Source organism: Chiroxiphia lanceolata, chromosome 1 (genome assembly GCF_009829145.1).
Source record: "Chiroxiphia lanceolata isolate bChiLan1 chromosome 1, bChiLan1.pri, whole genome shotgun sequence".
NCBI classification, from domain to species: domain Eukaryota; kingdom Metazoa; phylum Chordata; class Aves; order Passeriformes; family Pipridae; genus Chiroxiphia; species Chiroxiphia lanceolata.
The window spans coordinates 34,366,688-34,390,500 of NC_045637.1; the positions used below are offsets into that span (position 1 = coordinate 34,366,688).

A 23,813-nucleotide genomic window follows, 5' to 3' on the forward strand; every position below is an offset into this window, starting at 1 on the left:
ATTTAGTTTTACCATATAGAGAAGAATCCCTCATCAAGTGATGCCAGTATTGTTGATGATAGCAAGTATTCTATTTGCATTGTAGTGTGGCTTTTGTGATAATTGTATTAGTAATAGAAAGCTGTTGAAGGTTTTCAGGGAATAATTTGTATTTCAAAAATACTTCAAACTACTTAAAAACAAAATAAAGGAAAAGGGAATCTTACCTTACAATGAATTTATGGTCTTGGATGAGTCTTTGCTGTTGGGTAAGATGATCGATACACTTCAGCCAGCTGTCTTAGGTCCTTGTAGGATACGCTGTCCTAAGGAAGATTAGTCTTTTTGTTGTTTAGTTCACTGCACTGAGACTCACCTTTTTCTTGACATATATGACCAAATGTTTATATATTCACAAATCTTACATAAATACTTGCAATCCTAGAGCCTTTTCAAGCATTTCCATTATCAGTGTTTTGTGATTTGTTTTACATTAGAGCTTTCCTACTTGATGTAGTGTTGTAGCCTATAAATATTGGTTTTGATGACAAAATAAGTAGGTTAGCTTATGTTAAAAAAACACAGCTTTTTTTGAGGTCTGCTGGACTTCAGATGAGTTTTTAGGAACACTATAAAGTAGCCTGTAAGAGCAAATTCTATTGCAGTTGCTTACAGTTGAGAGACAGTTACCAGTGCCTGATACTTCTAATCGCTTGGGCAATGCTGTATGAATGGAAATACTTTCCTTTCCTTTTTCTTCATTGAAAAAAGTCCTTTGCCGACAGCAAATGTTATACTCTGCCAAATGAAATAGTGCATGAAATTCTGCTCTCTTTTTCTTAAGCAGTTTTGTGTAGTTTCCATGATTGTACACTGAAGTACTGAAGTTTCATTCAACCTAATTATATTTTCCATCTTAACTGTGACTTATGAACAGATAATTATTCTGGCCTTAAAAAAATTACATATAGCTAATATAGATGCTTGACAGCCAGTTTCATTACTAAATTGAATTCAAGATAAAATAAAATTATTTATTAGTAGTTTTTGAAGACGGAAATGAGCTTTTAATGCTCCTTTTGTTTTATACAGTGAAGTTGAAGATTCTCAGTTTATTTTCATAAGAATTAACACAAATTCTTAGGAGTGTTCTAGGAGTGTGCATGTGGGTCCCATACTTTTTTTACCATAGATCAGATGTCTCTAGACTAAGTATAATCTCACATGAATAGTTAGTCATTCCTTAGAAATAATTATTTCTTATTGAAAAATAAATGTCATAGTGCATTTAATCCAATTATGATTTGTATTGTGTGTAAGCATGGGAGAATGTTTTTATTTTTTCCTGGTCTGTTCTTCTGGACCACATTTGTGCAGAGTATTTACAAGAGCCATTGAGGAATTGTTGCCCTGTTTGCTATTAAGAGCTCAGTGTAAAAATCTGTAAATTGGACTTTGCTCTAAAATAATGTGTTGTCTGTTTTGAGAGGTTTTCCTTTTTCTGTATTTTACTTGACAGTGTGCTGCATTTGTTTCTCGTGCTAAGATAAATAACTGCTAAATTAGAGAAAAGGAAAGAAAAAGTTTCCCAGAATTTTATACAAGAAGGCTATTTCCCATCCAGGTAGGGGCAGGTGATCACAAGCAATAGTATGGTATGCAGTTACCCTTCCTCTTTGTAATTGATACAGGGCTGCTCTTAATTAAGTGCAAATGTAAAGTAAGGTGAATTTGCTTAAATTATCTCTGTTAGCTGTGTGTGACCTTCATCGGGAATGAAGCTAACCTATTTTACTTCAGGTCTTCATGGCCTAGAAGTATTTTTTGAGCAGCTTTAGCTTTTCAGGCAGTCATTGGTATCTCTAGGATGAAAAGAACAGCATCTGAAGAAACACTAGCTGGACTGTGTGCTGTTGTCCGATGATGCTATTTGGACACTGCTTGTAGGCAAGCAACAAAACTGGTGGTGAAGGCAAAGGTGGCTTGCATGGCATGGGGTTCACTCTGGCACTGTCCATCTCTGACCACAGGTCTCAGGCCTATGGATTTGCACAGTTGTCCTTTCATCGAGCTGAATGAGTTAAGCTATTAAAGGCTGAAAGGAGAGTGCCAGTAGTAGCAGTAAGGAAGGCTGCCTGATGTTTCCCACTATAGGATGTTCCTCAGAGTTTTTAATAACTTTACAAAATGTTAGTCTTTGGGGCTAGGCAGTTGCTTCTAGCTTAATTTTTGTTGTTGTTGCCAAAATAATGTAGCTATCTGTGAGAATATGTGGAAAAAGTTATTTCTCTTTGTAGATTAAAAAGAAAAAAAACCAAAACAAAACACCAACAACCTTTTTTTGGAAATGCTCAACATCCCTCCCTTTGAAACAGAGACTAGGAGTTAGATGGCAGTGTGGGAAGCGCTAGTGATAGGCACTGGAGAAGAAGAGCAGGTTATGAGTCACAGCTTTGCCTTTGTCAGTGCTGCAAAATTTGCAGATTTACCAAACTGTAACTTTTAAAGACATGATACTTCTTGCATGCTGTCTTGATCATGAGAGAGCTGTGTGGCCTGGAAGTTGGGGGGGAGGCTGAAACGATGCCTTGTCCCTCAGTGCCTGAGAGTCAGAAGCAAACCCATTGGGACATTGAGATGCATGGGGTCCTAGTGTGGTCATGGCCCTAAAATACCATAGCCTGTGAACAGGGATGTGTGAGTGAGAGTTAATATTGGGGAATGAAGGAAATAGGGGGAGTCAAGGGGAGAGTGTGGCACTGCTAGCCAAGCCTGGAAGTGACTGAGCTGGGAGAGATAAAAAGCCTTGAGGAGTGAGGGTAAGGAGAGATTTGGCAAGGGTGCTGAAGGTAGGAATGAAGAAGGACCAGGGCTAGAATCAACGTGGGCCAGAGGATATGGCTTGAGGAAAACAGGCAGAGTTTGTTCTGGAAGGTCCAGATGTTTTTAACCGTCACCTCTGGCTAGTTTCCATGCAGAGAATTGTTTCACATTTGGCCCTTTGTGAGGAAGCCCCTCAGTTTAATGGTATTTAATCGTGTGCTGATGTGCTGTTTTTTCCCCACAGGACCCCGTGCACAGGATGGACTTGTTCTGGGAATGAATCTGGTTGATGCGTTGGAGAAGGCTGTTCTCTGTAGTACCCCTGCCTCACTTCCAGCAGAAGTCGGGACGCAGGTGGTGGACGAGGCAGGGGATTGCAGGAGGCAGGAGCCATTCTGGTGGTCTGTGCAGCTGCATGCTGCCCTGGAGAGCGGGACTCTCTTCCCGGCTGTGCTGCAGGCTTCCTAGGTGATGCTAGGTAAGTTGCTCAAAATGAGCTTTTCTCATGTCTTTGCTAACTTCAGTATGTGTCTTGTTGTCTTGCTGTCTTGCAGATGACTTGAGATCTTTGGATCTTACTTGAAAAAGTGCTGAGCATTGGTAACTGGGAGTGAGGCAGTGGGGGCTGTGGTTTGAAAGTTCTATATAAAGCACAATGTAATGCTAAGTGCTGAGAAAAAATTAGGTCTGAGTTTTGCCAAACTGGAGACAAAGTTGTCTTCAGAACTGGAGAATCATTTTGACCTTAAAGCTGTCATTTCATTTCATTTAGTTAGGAAGCTAGGAATAACACAGTTATTCTTAGTTAGGAGTAACAGAGTAACAGTAAGACTAACCATCATGTTGATGAAGCACTCAGCTGCACCATTGAATTCACAAAAAAATCACTTGTTCCGTCTTCCAAAAAAAAAATTGTGAGTAGTGTGCAGTAAATAAGGTATAGGACCATATGCCAAATGCCAAGAGTTAAACAGATTATTGTGTAGATTAGTGGCAATTTTGTAATTTTTTGAACGAGGAAGAGGTGCTGTGGAAATAGTATGACATAACTGCAACATATACCATTCCACAAAAGCAAACAAAGGCAAAGTTTAAGTTTTCTGAAACTTAACTTCTGCTATTTCCTTCTATGAGTGCTTGCTTCTAGAGACTGGTTTGTATGATGTAGGATGATTTTGGGGTATAAGAGGCACAGCATTTTTTGATGCTATCAACTCAGATAATATATGTAAATAAAACCAAAATGAAATCTAAATTCATCATGCATTGCAGGCACATGCCTCTTGTGCCTGGTTATTGTATCAGATACTAAGTAGACAGTGTTTGTAATGCCCGCTATCAGAGTGGCTTGAGATCAGAATTTCATCTGCATTTCCTCAGGCTCGGGATTTATATTTTCCTAGTGTGACGTCCACAGTTAGCTACAATGCTGTTGTAATCCATAGATAACAGAGAATTTTTCGGCCAAGGCATGGTTCGCTAAATATTGTTTTAACTTAGCTAAACTGAACGCAAAATATCTGACATTAGATCAGATTTTATGAATTAACCAAGAGCATTTCTTTGGTGACTAGAAACATAGTGTGTGTGTTTGCCAGATAAGCTGTTACTGTCTATTGCAGGGAAGAGAGGGAGAGAGAGAAAAACTATGAAGCTTTGATAATGGCTGAATATTATATTAAATACACAGAGTAAGAATGTACATTCCCCTTCTAGCCTGCTCACAGGGGATCTACTGGATATGGCTCTGTGAAAGGCTGCAGTAATGCTTTAGGTGTTGAGCAATGTAAGTGCTGCTTTCTAAGAAAACATGAGATATTTTTGTTTGACTAGTGCTGTGCAGTTTGTGCAAGTCTTTCTTTAAATCTTTAAAAATAAAAAAGGCGGCAGGGGCGGTGGGGAGACAATCTGTGTTTTATGAGCAGAAGTTAAAAATGAAATTATTTGCTTTACCTAGAGCATTGAGAGTTATGTTGCAATTAGACTGATGCAATAGCACACATTACGAAAGGATTGCACGATTTGCAGAGCCTGCTGGAGAAAAGCATGGGACTGGAACAGCAGGGGTGTTGTGGGCCTGCGGGGCAGTGCGCTGGCACAGCTACACGGAGCAGATTATCAGCTAATGTGGGGAGAGGAACGCCAAGAAAAATAAAAACTCTGCCGTTCCTGTGTATCCCATAAAACGGGGGGGGTGAGAGGGGAGAGGAGGAGGGTGACTTGTTTTATCAGTGTGCCTACTTTATTTCATTGTCACATCTAATCCAGTATGGAAAATGGTTTCTGTTGTGTGAAAGAGAGAAAGAATGGAAATGGAAGCTAATAATGAGCTAATATATTGTGAATCCTGCTAATAATAGTGGAATTTTATTCAGCGCACTGTATTTCTACAACAGAAAAGTAAAATTTCTTTGAGTCAACGGAACCATCTGTTGAACAAATTGGTTCGGTTTCACAAGTCTGTTACTAATTCTGAGAAGATGGTATTTTATTGGATCAGTAGAGTCAGGATGTTAGTGTCCATATTCTTTAATTTATTTACTGTTATTAAAGTAGGTCATGTTGAAGTGTTATGTTCTCATGAATGCAGTAATACTGTGGTTAATATTTCTAGTATTTCAAGCGTTACCTTTGCTCTAATGAGTTTTCTTCACTGTTTTTAATAAATATTACTAACAGTCTTTAAAATTGTGAGTTTCCAGCTTTGTGTCAAGTTCTTGATAATGAGTAATTCAGCTGTTTTTAAATTGCACCTCTTTTGGTGCATTTCTATTTATAATTGTTTGTTTCTGCATTTTTTTCTACTCTGTTTTACTTACGCAGTTTGAACATTAACAGAATTTTAGTTGCTTCTGCTGCTGTTTTCTTATTTGGACTAGTTCTTTGTAGCTTTACAGTTGTGAAAAAAATATTGTAGGTGACAAAGCAGTTTATGACTTCACATGGTAAACGCCTAAGAATGTTATAGAGTCAGCGAGCTGATGTCATATGAATTAATAACAGAAGAAAGAAGGGAGAAATTAAAAACAGTTTCTAAGATTCTGTTCCCATGTGTCAGGAATGCTCTAATTTGATCTCATACACATACATGTGCCTTAAAGCAGTTTAAATTCGCAGGTACATCTCCTAATAAAATCCTCACTGAAAGAAAGGAAATCACAGGTGTAATGCCAATCAAGTTTCTGTGTGCTTTACTGTTAAATATATAAAATCAATGCAAGTTCTTCTTATGTACTACATATAACTAGCTATAATACTTTGACACATTTAGAAGGGAAAGCTGAACTTTGAATTTAGACAGTGAATATATATTTTCTTTGTAGTACATATGTTACATGAAAAAGACTGGCATTAAGCATGTGCATTCAATGTAATTGTAAGCTATGGCTTTTTCAGCTTTGTGGTCAGAGTGTCTGTTCAGAGTAGCTTAGTGTATGAGGGATGTGAACGGAAGTTGATACTACTTTGTAATGTTACTTAAAAAGTAAAGGAAATTATCTTTTAATTAGGGCTATTTTTCAGCTTTTATATATGTTAGTTATGTAGTAATTTGTCCTCTTTAAAACAGAAGATAATGAAGGTATAAACAGGAGGGACAGCAGTGTGGGATATCATTGCTTTTGAGGGATTGCTGGGCTGACGAGGAATGGAGATGTGTAGTTGTTTTCTGAAGGTGCATGTGAGTATTGGGAGTGCAAGAAGCTGCCCCATTGCTGATAAGATGTTCCAGACTCCCTATGTGTTGTTTTTGTCCTTGGTGCAGCTCACTGAAGTTGCAGATGACGTTCATGAAATGAAGTGAGGGGAAACTTTTGTGGCTGAAATCCTGTGCCAAGTCTTTTTGAAGTCGTATGCAGCAGCTGTGCTTAGCTAAAGAAAGACTTTCTTTGCCTCCATCATAACATCTGCATGGTCTTTAACAGCAGAATTGTTCCACTGTGATGTGTCATTCAGCTAATCTAGGTTGCCTTCATTAAGTCTTTTTTTTCTTTTCCTTATTAGAAATGCTCACATTACTTTGGGGAATAAGTTTTGCAAAGATCTGAACTTGAGCACTTCCATGTGGAAACAGTAGGCTTCAGTCAAAAAAAAAGTCAGAAGATGAGTTGGGACTTTGTAGATCAGTGAGTCCCTTTAATTTGGGCACCTCTAGATGCACTTCATGAATTGGATTTTTCTGTGTCCTCCCTTGTTTGGAGGATAGGGGCTGAACATAGGGCCAGTTTTTGTGGAGATGCCACAAATATAGCATCATTGCAGCTAGCATTGGTCTAACAGCTTCCAGAAGTGTGTGGCTTGCTCCCTCCATGCTGAGGTGTTACCCCATCTCCTTCATGCCAGTGCTGCTGCAGCTGCAACTCTCGGCTGAGCTGGCTCAGAGAGCCAAACTAGTGATCAGCTAACTGCGTTTTTGGTTGGGTCACTTGGCTGGCTCTTGAATTCTTTAAACTTCCTAACTGCAGAGTTGGACAAATGTCTCTGCTGATGATGGCCTGGAAGAGAGGGGTGACAGGACCAGCCTCTTTTAGTTGTAAATTGGCTTCAAAACCGTGCCTTGACTTGAGGCAGGAAGAACACAACCAAGGGAAGTGTTTTTAAGAAGTGCCTGAGTTTAACTGTATGCTGTGTTTACTGTGAAAGTTGAGTAGAGAGAAATCAATAAATCAGATGTAATTAAATTTGAAATTTTAGCTTTAGTATTTCATTTAGTTGAAGGTTTTTGCACAAGGCCTTTTAAAGCAAACCTTTATTTAATCTTCCTTCAGTGTGATATCAAGAGGTCTGTAATTGTTTACTCTTTGTTAGCACTGTGAAGGTGGCAAGTTCCTATAGCTAAAGGGTAGGGTCTAATGGTCTAAAATAAGAGGTTGTGGTCTCAAAGAACAAAACAAAAGGTAGTAGAAATGCTGCCCCTTCTCTCTGTGGTCTTGACAGTTAATATCATGCATTTATATAGGGGTACTTGACTCTCAAGCAGCATGTCCCAAACTGAATCTGGAGGAGTACATTGTAAATTAAATGTGGGTGGGGGTTTTTTTGGTGAAAATTATCACGTTTTATCATCAGTAATTACTGGATATGCATTTGCTTTTCAGTTGAACAGTATGATCAGTCTTCCTGATGTAACCTTGTAGGAAAATGACTGTCACTGGAAAAGCAGAGTGCTGATTTATGTAATTGTACTTATTACAGAAGTTTGGTTTTTGAGATCCAATTAACATAAATAAGCAGAATTAGAGAAAAGGACAGGAAACATATACTGCTCCTTATGAGGGTTATGAAATGATATTTTCAAAATTATCTTCTAGTCAAATTGAGATTTTCTTCAATTTATGCAAGGAGGACTGTGTTACTCCGCACACTCAGTGTCTGTAAAATTGAACATACGCTTGCCACAATGAAGAATGAATACTATACTGTGCAAAATAATAAAGCTGCTATTACAAATTACTTGAAATACTGCATATTGAACAGGAAAAGATAGATCTCCCTGCATGTGTTATTCGGAGTGCCGCCTGCCTGCTGGGGGAGTGCGATGCACCTGCCTCCTCATCTGAGGGTGACCATGACCACGTCACCAGGGACTGAACACACCCCCGGTGATAGCTGGGCTTTTCAGTCTCACACATGAAAAACATGTGTTTCCTAATGCCTAATGAGTACAGTTAGGTCCTAGAAATAGAGATGCTTGGCAACAGTAGTCCAGTATATACATTTTATTTGCATATTTAAAAACAGTAAAATAAGATCTTAAGGTCAGTAAAAGTGAGCACATTTAATACATTATGGTTCCAGTGACGTTACCGTGAGGTAAGGGCAGGCAGACAAGGACTTGTTTCAAAAACAGGAAGCACGAACATTTATATAAAATTGCACAGTTTCAGCTGTCATAAATGTGGTTTCAATGCAGTTGAAGGAGTAAAGCCCAAAGTAGTTATAACTAGCTTACTTCCTCTTCCAGTCAAAGTGCAAATAGCCATATAATTAACAATCTGTGGCTCATTTTCCTTAGCTCAGTTAAGTATTCTGTTTCGCCTGTTCAGTCACTGTATAAACACAGAGGGAACCTGACTTGGTTCAGAACGTTTTAAAACACAAATATTCCCAGTCATAACCCAATCTGCAGATTTACAGAAGAGGGTCTTCAGTTGCCCCTCGAGCTTGGCAGCAGCAATGAGACCTGTGAGTGTGCCTGGCACACTGCCAGGCTCCTTGGAGAAGAGTGAGCCTTGCCAAGTTGGCTTCTTGCCATGGTAAACTGCATGGGGCAGCAAAACCTGCTGCCGAGCCGGTAGACAGTTTTTTCTCTTTAGGGACTTCCCTTCTTACATTCCATTACAAATTGGCTTTATTCAAAGTCTTTTATCATTAATTTTTTGAGGACTGATTGCTCAGCTTTTTTGGACAGCTTTTTTCTGAGTTAATTCACCCATCCTGCCTTTGACTCTGCTCATGCACTTAGTGTGACAGAAAAGCATGAATACAAAAGGATAAGAAAGAGTTCCTCTTCTGCTCATGTACACTCTCGGGTTGGTTCAAATGTGTTTTAGGCTGCTTGGGGAGCCTTTGAGTAGAGCCCTAACTTTTCATCCAGAAAATACCTGTCACATTTCTCTGTCTCTGCTGATATCGTGCACTTGAGCAGCAAATGTACATTCCCCATGTACTCTGCTTGCTGGAAAGAGCCATTGAGGAACCTTTACAGGGTAAGTTTACTCTCTTAGGAGAGTTTCTCCAGGGAAGCTCTGCTTGGTTACTGAAGCTGCAGCACTTGCTGCATATGGTAATTGACAGTGGACCTTTTCTTCATGTGAAAGGTATCACTGCATTTTGCAAAGCCCTGTGAGAAACCTCTAGGCAGAGCTCAATAAAGATTACTCTGTCCTAAACATAATATGGAACATTTCCCTTCCTTTCCTAGCTTTCCTCTTCAACTGTCAGATAAATAGTGGAATATTATACATTCATAGTGACCATATTTTGTCTTTATGCAAGAAAGTCCTTAAAAGGATTATTTCATCCTGTACCAAGGTTTTCACTTCTTCAGAAAAAGCTGGCTAACCCATTTTGTTGTCACTAGAACAACTAGAAGAGCTACATCTACGACAAGAACCTTGACTCATGTTTCTGAATGGATTTTTGAAAGGAAAAACAGTCCTAACAGCCTCTGTGTAACAGCCAAGATACATCCAACAGTGATTGCAAAGGGAATAGAAATCAGGACAGAGTTCTGCGTTGAGCTCCCTAGTGGTTTTGGCTATGATTTAACAGGGGAGACAAGGGAGGACCAATGAAAGTCAGAACTCCTTTGCATCCTAGAAAAAACCCATGGTTGTTATATATACTGAAGTGTTTCTTTCATTCTAAATAAAATTTGGAATCTTTCAGGACACAACAAGTTTATAACATTTTTAATTGTATAAAGGATTTCTTCCTATTCTTATCTTCCAATGTTTTAAGAGAACATACAGCTGCCATTCTGAAAAGGATGGTTGTACAGCTTCTGCTGCTGTGTCTGCTTACTCTGTGTCTGTAGGTAATAATTTATTATAGCATCAATATAACATTACCGTCAGTCATTATCTTAGGTGTTTGCCAGAGTTACTCATGTATTTCTTTGCTTAGCGTGACATGGCCACATTTTCCTTCATGGCTTAGTTCCTAGCCCAGGCACAGGCAATGAAATGTGCTCACATTGCGCTGTGTTTTATCACTGACTTAAAGGAATTGAGCGGGGTTGTGTTGTAAAAGAGGACAGTAGGGCCAGTCAGTTTGATGCAATGAATGGATTGCTCTTATTCGCGGAGGAGTATGGTCCAAACAGTGCTCTCTGGGCCAAGACCAGCCTACAGGAAATTTCCATCTGCTCTGCTTTTTACCAAAGGAGACGGAGAGCAGCTTTGCAGCAGCAAATGCTGCCCAGCAACAGGACTGTATTGGAGGCTTGCTACAATCCAGTTTAAGAGGGCTGTCTCCAAGGGAGTGGAAGTGTCTCCCTTCTCCTGTGGTCCGACTTTATTTCCATGAGGAAATCTTGACAACATTTCTAGAGTAGCTACTTGTGGCATGTGCAGGCTGGCCAGGTTGGTGACTACCCCAAGGACTGGGAAGTGAGGTCTGTGAGAATTAGCTGGCTTGAGGTTCTGCATCGTACTGAAACAGAATTGCCAACTCCTTGTAATAAATGATTTCTTTTAATAGAAAATCGTATCCTTTAAAAACACTGCATTAAAAATGACCTTATGAATTACAAGCTCACATGCCATATAAAAAGCATCTTATTTGCATATGAAGTAATTCAGATTCAAACTTCTAATTTCTGTTTGAGAAGATAAATACTAATTTTTGACTGAATTTTGATATTTTAGTTTTATATTACTCTTTAGGAGAATTGCAAGACTAATTTGAGACTGTACCTATTAAACCAGAAAAGAGCATGGGAAGCTGGAAAGCTCTGTATATATGTAAATAATAATATTAATAAAATGCATAAAATTGTATGTGCACTCTTCATTGGTATGCAGTGATAGTGTATAAAGTTTTTATTATCCTGAGATAATATGCATACCCATTATGTGAGAGCAATGAATATCTTTTTAATCTGTGCAGGTAATCCATAACAAATGCCTGTAACAGTCATCTCCACACTTGGTTGTGGGTTTTTGTCATCTTGAGGTTAAATACTAAATTAGATTTTTGTAAGATTTATACTTTTTAACTTTGGTAACTTTTTGAATTCATTGTTTTAAGGATTTTCACGCTTACGAAACCATTAAGCTCTTGTACTAATGAAGATGGTTCAGGTGAAAATGAAACAATAGAAAAATCATATACAAATTGGGTGTTAGCTTTAAGATCTCAACTTACTATAACTTACTCTTTCAGCTGATGACAGAAAAAACTTGTTACTTTTGTGTATGTGTATTTATACAAATAATATGGATTGCTTAACTCAAATACAGTCAAACAGGGGAACATATGCATTTTTGTAAGGAGTTACTGCAATTGACCTCGTCTCTAACATGTAGAGCAGAATTGTTGTTCTTAAATAAAACTGAAAGAAAGAAATTCTCATGCGTGGCAGTTCCCTCATGTCATTGCTCTATGGACTATGTAAAATCCAGGTACTTGTAAATTCCCCTAAACCTCATAAGGCTCCTGCAAAGTTTCTGGCTCTGGCGTGAATGATCTCTTTGCTGGGGACAGATTGTTTCTCCTTATCAGGAATGGGGCCCTCATGAGTCAGCTAACCACACTACCAAGATCGATGCTGAACTCTTGAAATTATCCCAGTAATATAGAAAATAGTATAAATCCATGGTCAGTTGCAAACTTTTTAAAATCACTTTTTGCATTGTAGAAAAATAAGAAGAGATGCACAAACGTACACAAAGTACCAAGTGCCTTTATAGCATTTCCATGCTACTGGATCACCTTGGGGTTTGAGTCAGGTTTCCCAAGTTTTCAACTTTGCTTCTTCAGTCTTGTCATCCTTTGCAGTTGTTTGAGCTCTGCTCTAGATCAGACTTCTCTGCCAAGGTGAAAAATTTCCCTGTGTTTAAACATGTGGTAGATACCTTTGGATACCTTCCTCTTTGTGTTCTTAAAGAGTCAGTTCTGTTGCCTTGTTTTCTTTATTTCTTCTTTTAAACCAGGCTTTTTCCACTGTTCATTTTGCTGCTGATAAACTGAGTGGAGTAAGTTTCCTGTAACAGCATCCGTCTTGCTTTCCCCTGGGCAAAAGACTATTCACTTGTTCCTGGCCTGGATCATAGGTGGTACCAGTCCTGTTAACAGATGTCTGAATGCTGTGTATAAATGTACACACAGTTTATTTTTTATATTTATGTATATAATATTTATAACAAACACCTGTGTTGTATAGGACTTTGGGTAATATCTAATAGCTAATATCTGGTATATAATTGTTAGTATTAATAATTTTATAATAATTCTTTTAGATTTATATATAAAATAACATCTGCCAACATGTTTCCCAGTTAGATAAATCTCTTCCATTGTTTTAAAATGTTGATATCTATTTTACTTTGACTTTTTTTGTTTGTTTAAAAGCAATGCAACGTTATCAATAGCTTTTTCTGTTTTCTAAACATCTCATTGACTAAGACTGTTCAGTTTATGGAAGTAGTATGTGATAGAAGTATTGTATGACTTCATGTATAGCATTCTAAAGCGATGTACTTGCAGATCTGAGGTCTTGGTCTTTGCTGTAAGAGGTGCTAAGTAAAATCCTGTGGTCTTTGTTGTACAAGAGGGGAGATGGTGGACTATTTTGGCCTTAAAATCTATATTTTGATTTATTTATTTGGGGTAATTTTTATTCTGTCTTTTAGTAAATGATCGGACTTCATAACTGTTAGAATTTTGTATGTGAACATATTCTATGACCTGCCTAGAAGTGGCTTAATGCTGTTATTTGATTGTTCTCTTGTATATATTACTTAACTGGTCTCAGTGACAGGGGCTGGCTTATGTTCTCTTGCTATATTTACAAAGAGTTTAGCAGCTAAGAGTCATGTGAAATGGAGCAATATAACTATTCACGCGAGTGCTGGCTTGTGTTTATGTTCTTGAAGACAACACACTTGCATAAATGCTAGATTAAAAAAAATTTAAAGTATCACAAATCTATCACGTATCATAGATTACAGTAAAATACATATATGTGGAAAATTATCTCTTTATATCTCCTCTTTGAAGCTAAATCAGACCCCGTGTGTCTGTTTTTCTTTAAAAACTGTCTAGCAAAATGTACAAGATGGATTTTAGTATTGTGGTATTACTTCTAGGTGATCTGTTAGTATAGTCAGCTGTTTAGTTTGGTCCATCTAAATTACCTTTCTGTGAAATAGTAATAAGGTCAAATATTCTCCTTTATTTTTAGCCTCTTTTCCTGTAGAAACAAGGCTTATGAGGTCACACCGTGCACTTGTGTAGATGGACACACATCCCTTCATCTCCCTTCGGTATCTTTTGAACCTATTGCTGATGACATTTTTTGGCACGGTGGAGGTCTCAGAATTCAGATCCCACAAGTTTTGTGAAAATAAGTGACTGAGTATAGGTGGAAGCACCTAAAGGTGCCCTGACAAAGGGAAAGGTTGAAGCATGAAATAATTAGTTGCCTGAGAATCCTAGTGATGGGAAAAGAGAGGCTTTAAACAAATGTCCCAACTGTGGGAAATGCTTCCTTCAAAGCTTTCACCTTTCTAGGCACCAAAGTCAACGAACGACGAGGTATAAATCTGTGGGAGATGAGGCTTAATTAATTCTGTCGTTCGTGGGACTACTTGTTCCTTAGATATTTAATAATAATAATATCAGTAGCACAAATGTTTCCATGCAGTATATTTTTGTATATTTAATATTTAAGGTAAACATGCAGGGATATTCTTCTGACAGTCCTAATTTTCAGAAACATTTTTTTTATTTTCACTGTGAACATTATTTAAGTGTTTACAGAGCATCTTCTCTCCCTATTAGGACAAACTGAACAGTTCCTTCCCCCTACTTTTAAAACGACAGATAGTGTGAATGCTTTCCAGCCGTGTTTTGCATGTGGTTCTGGATTGCAACTAGCCAGAAATGCTGGAGAATTCACGGCACTGTGATTGTGCTCCAAGGGAGTTAACTGGGAAGAAAACAAGGTTGGTACAGTATGCTCACTGAATATGGAAATAATAATAATTATTAAGCTAACCAACAAGAAATGTATTCTTAATAAAATGTGTGGGTTTTTTCAGTGTAATCATATGACTGTATAGTACAAAAATTGCTTTGAGAGTAGGTCAAAGATTACACATAGCAGAGACTTGTGTGATTGGTTATGAACAAGCGAAATAGGGTAAACTTTTGACCCGGCAGCAGCAAATGGAACTGTGTAAAGCACCTACAGATGGCAGGATTTAACATATAGTCGTCTCTCGCCCTTTCACAGCAATTACTATCATATTACAGCAGGCACTGAGGGGAAGGCGCTCTGCAACTCTAATACAGTGCGTCTTTCAAAGTTTTGAATATGCAGTTGCGTTTCATTTTTGTAGGGCCATCAATTAGCTTAGCAAGAAGAATTCCACTTTTGTTGCTTATGTTTGACTCGACGAGTTCCTGACCAGTGTGCCAAGTCCATTTGGAACAAAAAAATCATTTGAACGGTCTGAATAATTTTGATAGTTTGGATTGCAGTATAGATTTATTGCTAAGGTAGAAAGACTCAGTGAAAGTTTTATGCTGTTGTGCTGGTGATGTGGGCTTGAAGGGATGAGGAGAACGTGGTTCTGGAGGGATGTCTGGGAAACAAGGCCCCCAACCAACTCCTTAGATCCTTGTGTAGATGCATGCATCTTCCTGGTTGAGTTTTAAGTTTGCAAAACTAAAACTTCAAAAAGACCAATTGATAAACTCTTATTTGACAATATTGTGGCATTTAGATAATTCAGTGGCTTTTGGGTTTGTCTGTACCTATGAAGTACGTGGCAAATTAGAAAAAGTGTCTTGTTAGTTGATGATTGCCATTTTCCTTTAAATTTTGTCACTTAAAAAATTGGAAACCCAGTTGCACTTTTGGCACAGACTGATAGTTCTGAAGTCATCTGAGCGTATTTTGTGCAATTCGCTGCCTTTTGGGTGTTTGTGTGTCTTGTGTTATATATGTGTGCAGACTTCTCCTGCAGTTGTTTTGGGGGTTTTTTTATCATGCTTTGACGTATAGGCATTTGGGGAGAGTCTGAATTATAGAAGGCATGCTTCCTTGTAGTTGTGATCCAGCCACTATCTCCCTTTCTGTCTCTGCATTGCCTGCTGGCCTGTAATCTGATGCGTGTGCCAGATGTGGGGAGGTGGAGCAGAAGCAATCCAAGCTTTTTAGACCATTTCGTGGAGGGGGTTATTTTATTATATTTGTGGTTCACAAAAATTTTCCTTTGGTTTTTCCGAATGAATTCTATGGAGAGTAGAAATTACAAGCATATGGTAGTAAGCTAAATAAGATACTGGAAAAGTGCTCTTTGGAGGAAGGGAGAAATTTCAAATACTGATAAAGTAAAGGGTGGGTGGGTGGGTGGTTGTTTTTTTTTTTTCTTTTAAATCATGCTGAAGCTTGCACTGTACATAGGCTGCTGGGTTTAATTCCATTTCTTTTTGCAGACAAATTGTGTTCATTTTAGCCATGCCTGTACCTGCAGCAAAGAGGTGCTGCTGCAAGCTTTAAGGCACTGAAATGGCTCAGTGACTGCTACTACATGAGTTTGATCTGGTCACACAAGATTTTGAACCTTTCCTGGTTGTTAAAATGCAGTGAAATGAAAACTACTCTCCTTAAATGCCAAACAGCACACACTAAGGTAGATTAATTCATTCTACAGTTTTATAACCCACGTCACACACACATTAAAAAAAACCCACCAAAACAAACTTTAAGTCAGTTAAAAATCCAACCCCTGCATTCCCCTCGTTTACTGATGAGCAGCTTTCAGATGGCCAGGTTTGAGCTGCACTCAAAATTTGCCTGGACCTGTTGACCTCCCAGCTCTTCAGAGGAGACTCAGGAGCCACAGTACTGCCCTATGCTCCCTGCTGAGTCTGGGCTGTGGGCATGACAGTGGCCTCTGCCAGAGATAGTAGGTTGGCAGGGTTACCCCACAGACCTCGTTAAAACATAGTTGAGTAACCTTAATCTAAGGGTAGTAGCATAATTTTTCAGTGTGAAGTGGTTGTCTGTTGTATTTAATGAGTTGGGGTTTGTTTGCATGACAGCTATTTCACCTGAAAATAGGGGCAAGTTATTGTCAGCTTTCTGTCTCATAAGTAGCAGCTTCATAGAGGTATTTTGGATTTGTTGCACTTGAAAAATGCAAACCCCAAAAGCAACTCTATAGAAAAAAAAGGTTCTTATTATATGGAGTAGAAAGGGAAATTAATTCAAGAGACATGTTTCATATTTGGGAAAGGAAGTGATTTTCAGAATTACAGAATACTCTGAGTTTTGTCTAGTTATGTTCTTTTTTAAGTACAAAAAGATATTGAAATGACCTGATAGGTCTTGAAAAGTTATTATTGAAATGTTAATATTGAAACATTATTGAAATATAATGGGATTATTCTCACAGTTTCACTGATTAAAATGGAAATGTAATTGAAGGATGTGCACTTTTCACAGGTATTTTTTATTTGTGGTTTTGTATTCCAGTACCTCAAGTATCTCCAACGGTTGTAGTTACTTGATAAATACCCTGAATTCTGCTTTAAAGTGTGACACATATTAAGACATCAGCCAATCTGAGCAGTATATTAAACCTTTAACAGTGATATGTCCTTTATAGTACCTTCATATTCTTCTTTTAATTTTGATCATTATTTCTTACCACCATATAAGAGAGATGTTCATATTTCCTAATCATTGCTGGAAATAAAATAGTTAAAATGACTCTTCTAGTGTCATTCAAAGCTAAGTATGAAGGTTTCCATTATGAGTGGCACAGAAAGTTCTTATCTACCCTTCGGTAAGTAGGTGAAATGCCTGTGTGCAATATATGTAAGCTTAGTTTCCTTTTAGTGTTATCTAAATACCTAATTTAGTTTTCCTTTGTATGTGCTCTGAAAGAGTAACTGACAAAAGCTGTAATTTCTTAGACCACACCTTGCATACAGATTCAAGTGAAGTGTGATGGGCTTTTTCTGCTCCCAGAAGACAACTTTCCAAACTTGGTGGAATCTTTTCTTATTGTCCCATATTGAGACATTTCTGACTTGTGTCAGAACCTGGCCTGACTTGATTTTTAAGTTAGTGTGGTGAGAGGGCACCATCCTCGCTGTACCAGTAATATTTAGGTTCCTACAGGTGAATTATCACCACAAGAGTATTCATTCTGGATATTGAGAAGTTTTTAAGTTGTCAATCAACCATTGTATAATCATTACAAATAAATTAATACATAAATTATTGTATATAGTATAGCACAGTTATTTTCATGCTGCTCACCAAGCTAAGTGCTGGCTGTACAATTGGAGGATAAAAGTAGTAATCTGCCCATACAGATCCAGCTAAAAGAACTGTTTTTCTTGATACATTTAAGTTGCTAGTGGAAGAGTAGACAAGGAGTAGATTTAGAGTTTGAGGTTTTGGTTTGGGGTTTTTTTTGTCGTTGTTGGTGGGTTTTGTTTGTTTGGTTTTTGTGGGGGTTTTTTCCCTCTACATAGAGCATCAAAATTAAAATATGAAATATTTATTCTAAGAAAGCGTTGAATTTGACTCTCTTCATTTGTAAATGAGTGAGGAACTCCACAGATCTCCATTCCTGAGGTATGTGATCTGAGAGAGATTTTCTCTTTTCCCCACCTAAGCTGTGAAGATCACTGGCCTTGCACAATGTATTTGACATAACAAATACCTTCAAAATGAAAGAAGTAACTAGATACATTTGTTTTCCATAAGTCATGGAAGTTAGGTCAATATATGTCTTTAGTAAAAGGAGGGGAGGCAGGAATGTGACATTTGTGCCCCTTTTGGCTCAGGGGGCAGTTTTGACCTCCTGACAGTCACTCCTAAGGAGCAGGAGGATCACTGGTAGGGTGCAGATTAGTGAAAGCTGATTGGCACCAAGCACCAACCCTTCCCATGTTTGTAGACGTGACCACTTACAGCTAATAAGCTTATAATAATTTCTGCTTAAGCACAGGTGGTGAAAGTAGCAGCGAAAAAAAAGGTAAGGAGCTTAAATACGGAGAAGGTATGGGGCGAAGGGTGACGAAACATGTGCTGTGTGTGGTAATTGCCCCTTACCTTTGGCACGGTGGCTTGTGTTTATCCTGGTCCTCAATGCTGATACTCCTGTTTACATGACAAATGTAGGGTAGCAAAATCGGAGACTGAACTCCAAAAAGAAGCATTACTTATGTCTCTGTTACATTCAAATATTTTCGCAGTTAGGCATAAATATCAAGACTTCAGAAGGTGTCTTGTAGATCTTGTGCAGGAAATTTTTGATGACCTGTGTGCATTTCGTTTTACTGTCTGAAGGACTTAATTTGTGCAGAGGAATATATTTTTTTTGGCCTTCGGAATGATTTTGCTTTTGAAAGCTTAAAAAATTCTCCTCTCTAAACCAGATTGCTTTGCTGTAGATGACTTGATTGGAAAATAGGATGTGCCTCCCTGCCTACTTTGCAATTGGTATCTAAATGGAGTAAATTCAGCTTGGAGAGGCTAGGGAAGAAGAGAAGGATTTAAAAGTATTCCCCTTTAATTAATCTCAGGAAAATTCTGGCAAATCTGTCATTTCTTAGTGCATGGTGTATGTCTTTAAACTGCATTCTGATTGCATAGAAAAGTCAGGTTGGGGATCCTCCCCCCAACGATACTTTGGTATGTCAATAATAAGGTTTTGGGGTTACCTCATTTTAGTACCTGATGAATAAGGACATGTGTGTTTTTTGTGACTTCTTTTTTCTTTTTAAAACCTACTTTTCTGTAAAGCAAACATTTCAGGGGTGTTGTTAGTTAAATCTAGCTTTGAAATGCTGACCTTTTATGAAATAGTGTTTCGCTACCAATTGTTATAAGCCAGTGGTGATAATTTCTTCCTGATGTAAAATAAACATCATATTATTTGAACAGAGTAATCTCCCTCTGTGGCAGATTATAGGAGCTTCTTTCTTTGGGGAAAAAGAAACAAACATAAGCAAAATGAAGAAACAGCCCAAGGCTTGTATCTTTGTTATCTTGGCTAACCCATAAGGACCTTGGCTACTATTACTCCTGCACTTCAGAGGGACCTTGGCGGCTACTACTCCTGCACTTCAGAGGGCAGCTGAACAGACAATTTATGCAGGTTATATGCAAGGACTCCATCCTGAATAGTAAGAACATTCTGATCTTAATTCAAGAAAGCATTTACACATAATCTTTACAGTTAAGGCCATGAATGGAGCTCTGTACTTAATGTTAGGTAAGACAGTTCAGAGAATTGCAAGACTAAGTATTTAATCCAAAGCATTATGGCTGTGGTGTTAACTAACAAATAAACTGTCTTCCCAGTCCTACATTCTCCTAAATGTTCTTATATTTACGTATCAGTTTGGGATTGTTGATGAAACAGTTTTCTATACAAAGCTTTTTGCACATTTATTTTTTATTTAAAGTATTTTTCAGGATTTAAAGTGAACTGTTAACACCAGGGGAAAGACAACTTTTTTTAGCCCATGAAAATAAAAAAATAGTATCTCCTAGAATTTTTAATGTGGCTCAGTTCTGGTTTACATAACTTTTAAGTCCTGTTAGTGTATCTTCTTCTGGTAAAGTTGTGTCCAAGAACATCTCATTACGGAAGAGGACAGCTTTGTTTTGATTCTTGTTTAGCAGATCGTGACAGCTCTGCCTGTAGATCCAGTGCCCCTTCCAGAGTGATTGCACAAGATTATTCTGGAGAATTTCTGTGCTGTCCTGCTACCACATACCTAGAGTTAGTAATTTTTTTCTCCTTTCTCTCCCAGGAATACATTTAGACTTCTGTATTTTTAAAGAGCTGACATCCATCATGCTTTCTCATGAGTACCATTGAATTTTAAGACAGTACCTGCCTGTTTTAGTAGTATGACTGTAAGTTGCAACCTGATTCAAAAAGGCAGCATGCCTGATACTACCTGCTTAAATACAGGTGGCTTACTAAATGACCTTGAATAGGTTATTTCATATCTCTGTTCATCCTGAGATCTATAAACTTCAGCTAATAAAACATATATCTACCTTTGCAAAAGCTCTTTGAAATCCACAAGTAAAAGGTATCCACTAAGGTCAAAATATGAATTATTTATTGCTACATGACATGCACAGCATGCAGACTGTAAGGTTATAGATATCTTGTCTGTTCCTTTTTCCCCTGAGAATAAAAGTCATGCCTTTAGAGCTCTACTTAAAAAAGAAATATTCATCGTATGAAGTCTAATGTAATTTTATGTATATGAGTGTGTGATAATACTGAAACTTTGGTATATTCAAGGAATTGGTTTCAAGTGTCAATATCCAGCTTCCTATGACAAGTGCATGTGCAGTTTTCAAAATAATAAGAATTTTTAAAATAAAGAATGATTATGAGAGGACCAAAAAGAAAAGTCAGAGGTGGGGCAAAGATTGAGTTTTGAAGTAAGCAAATCAGAATTTCGTGGTATCAAAATCGTGGTAGAGTTACTACAGAGTAACAGATTACTTGACTTCCAGTTGATTGCTAATACTTGTAGCCATTATCTGTTTTCTAATATTTGACATGCCAGCAGTATAATTTAAAGAAACTGATTTGTCTTTTAGTATGTTTGCTGCGATTTGTTGTAGGCCCTACTCATCATCAAAAAAGTTGTGTTCTCTGCTTACTGTTTACATTATTTATTTTATTAATTTAGGTATGTGTTATGTGTGTCTATATATATGGCTTATCTTGAATATGTATGTAGGTAGATACAGATATAAAATATACAGAAAGCCAGAATAGGTATATGCAAGTCAGTTCGGCCTTTACTCTTCAACATGAACATTCTCAATTGTACTTGGAAATCAGTAGGCAACTAGCACAGATTTTGAAGGACTGCTATGCAATTTCTTGCAGACATATGCTACTAATAATTGGATTTCTCTGTATCAGTTTTGGCCTCTGAAAGAGTGTAAGGAATGGTCTTCAGCAGAGCACACTTAAATTACCTAGCAATGAGATCTGTGACATTAGTGTAAATCTGACGTGCTCGGCCTTTAATTCAAGTCTAAACATTACGACAATTTTGTATCCAGCTAAATCCAAAAGAGGCTTTAACTATTTGGGATAGGCCCAGACTCTTTTCGTACTGACAACAGATGCAAGACGGTTCTTGCACAGATTTTAAAACTTCTCTGGGGATAACAGATTCCTGGTTAGGTTTGGTTCTCTACTATTAGGTTTGGTTCTGCACTATTGGATGAAGGGCACTGTTACAGCTGAAGTCATGTCCGGTTGAAAAGACTGGGGAGATGTTACTAGAAAACAAATTGTGATAGAGAAGGGAAGCAGTGGTATGCCCAAGTTAGACTTGATTTTTCAGAAATTTGTTCAAAGAAAAATTACCTCTGCGTGTCAATGCATTTGGTTTAGAAGACTGTAATTCAAGACCATATAAAAGTGACTTGTTAAAAGGAGCCATCTGCTTGGAAATATTTCCCTTTATGTTGCTTTCCATTTTGGTCCTCTTCCATTACACTTTAGGCATTGTTTTACATGTTCTTTGTATTATTTGGATACTTTTATCTAGCCTTCTTCACAGCTGTAGAATCTGAGGTCTTGTCTCATTTTTCTTATCTATCCACTGCTCTGACTCTAAGAATGGCTGAGGTACTGCAGGCTGTATATTAATAAAGGTAATTCATCTGTATAAATTTACATATAGCATAGATATTAAGTGAGTGTGATGTATTAAAGGTTGCAGGGATTCTGTGTCATGGAAGCTTCCTAAGTGCCTAAACCCTAAATGGCTACTTTACCACTTCCTCTTCTTTCTCCATATCCTTCTCAGTAATCGCCATTGCAAATACAAATGTTAGTGTCAATGTTATGGGGGGGGATACCTAGCTCAATATTTCCTTTGCTTTTTTTTTTTCCCTTGTATTATGCTATATGTAAAGTCATAAAATAATATTGCAACCACAGTTGGTTTTTTGGGTTTTTTTAAACCCTGCTTTAGTAGAGAAGAACAGCATTGCAGCCAGGACTGTAATCTTGTATTGTCTGGTTCTCTAAAGCTGAGGCATTTTAACTGACCCTATTACTTAATTCCCATCACTCATTACTTCCATTGAGGGCTCTCCACTGTTGACCCTCTCAAAAAGTGTTCTTACATGTGCCCCTCAGTGCCAACTGTACATTCCTATATATAGTATTGTACAGCCAGCATATTCAGAATTGCATTAAATCAAAAGTTGCCAGGCAGCAGGTAATTTAAGAAATTGCATCACTCTTGGCTGATAGGGACATAGATTTGCCATTCTTTATAGGTTTCTTTTCATAGTTTTTAAAATTTATTTTACTTTAGATATCTTTTCCTCCTTATCTGGAAGGGCTTACATTTCTGGGTGGTCATCACTGTATGTTGCGCCCCCTCCCATGTAAAATGAAAAAAAAAAACCGGAAAAGGTGGGTTTTTTTCCCAAAAGCCTTTCAAGGAAAAAGAATTCCTTCAGCAGCCCACTAATACCTTAACTTGCTTTGAACAGTAACATCAGCAAGCACGTGCAGTGTCAAATGTGCTTATCAAGAGAATCACTCCAGTTTGAGAACAAAGCTCCCTTTAGTATTAACTAATGGCCTTGGTTAACTTAAATTATATCATATCCACCCCTGTTAGGCTGTCTGGGAGAAAAGTGATTGTCACTGAACCTTGGCTGTGCTGAGTTAAGTTAAAACCATTTTCAGAAATATGGCTGGCTATCAGAGCGTCTGTTTAGCTATTCCAAAACAACAGTATCTAAACCCCATCACTCCCATAGAATCACAGAATAGTTTTGGTTGGAAGGGACCTTACAGATCATCTCTTTCCAACCCCACTGCATGGACAGGGCCACCTTCCACTAGACCAGATTGCTCAAAAGCCCCATTCAACCTGGCCTTGGACACTTCCAGGGATGGGGCATCCACAACCTCTCTGGGCCATTCCCTCTTGTCCTGTCAGTACATGTCCTTGTAAAGAGTCTCTCCTCAGCTTTCCAGTAAACCCCTTTTAGGTACTGGAAAGTTCTGAAAGGCCTTCCTGGAGCCTTCTCTTCTCCAGACTGATAACCCCAACTCTCTCAGTGTGTCTTTACAGGAGAGGTGCTCCAGGCCTCTGATCATCTTGGTGTCCCTCCTCTGGACTCACTCTGTCAGGTCCATGTCCTTCCTGTGTTGAAAGCTGCAGACCCTGAGGCAGCACTCCAGGTGGGGTCTCAGGAGTGCAGGGTAGAAGGGAAGAATCAGCTCTCCTGACCTGCTGGTCACGTA

The 23,813-nt window shown here is 38.1% G+C and overlaps 1 protein-coding gene across 6 annotated transcripts in view; it reads left to right on the forward strand.

Annotated features, from left to right (window-relative positions):
• The window catches only part of NCOA2 (nuclear receptor coactivator 2), a 185,454-nt gene that overhangs the window by 62,386 nt on the left and 99,255 nt on the right, over positions 1–23,813 (forward strand). For all 6 annotated transcript variants that reach the window (XM_032681779.1, XM_032681818.1, XM_032681788.1 and 3 more), the window contains one exon: positions 3,047–3,280. The gene's annotated coding sequence lies outside the window, so the exon portion shown is untranslated. The remainder of the gene's footprint in view (positions 1–3,046; positions 3,281–23,813) is intronic.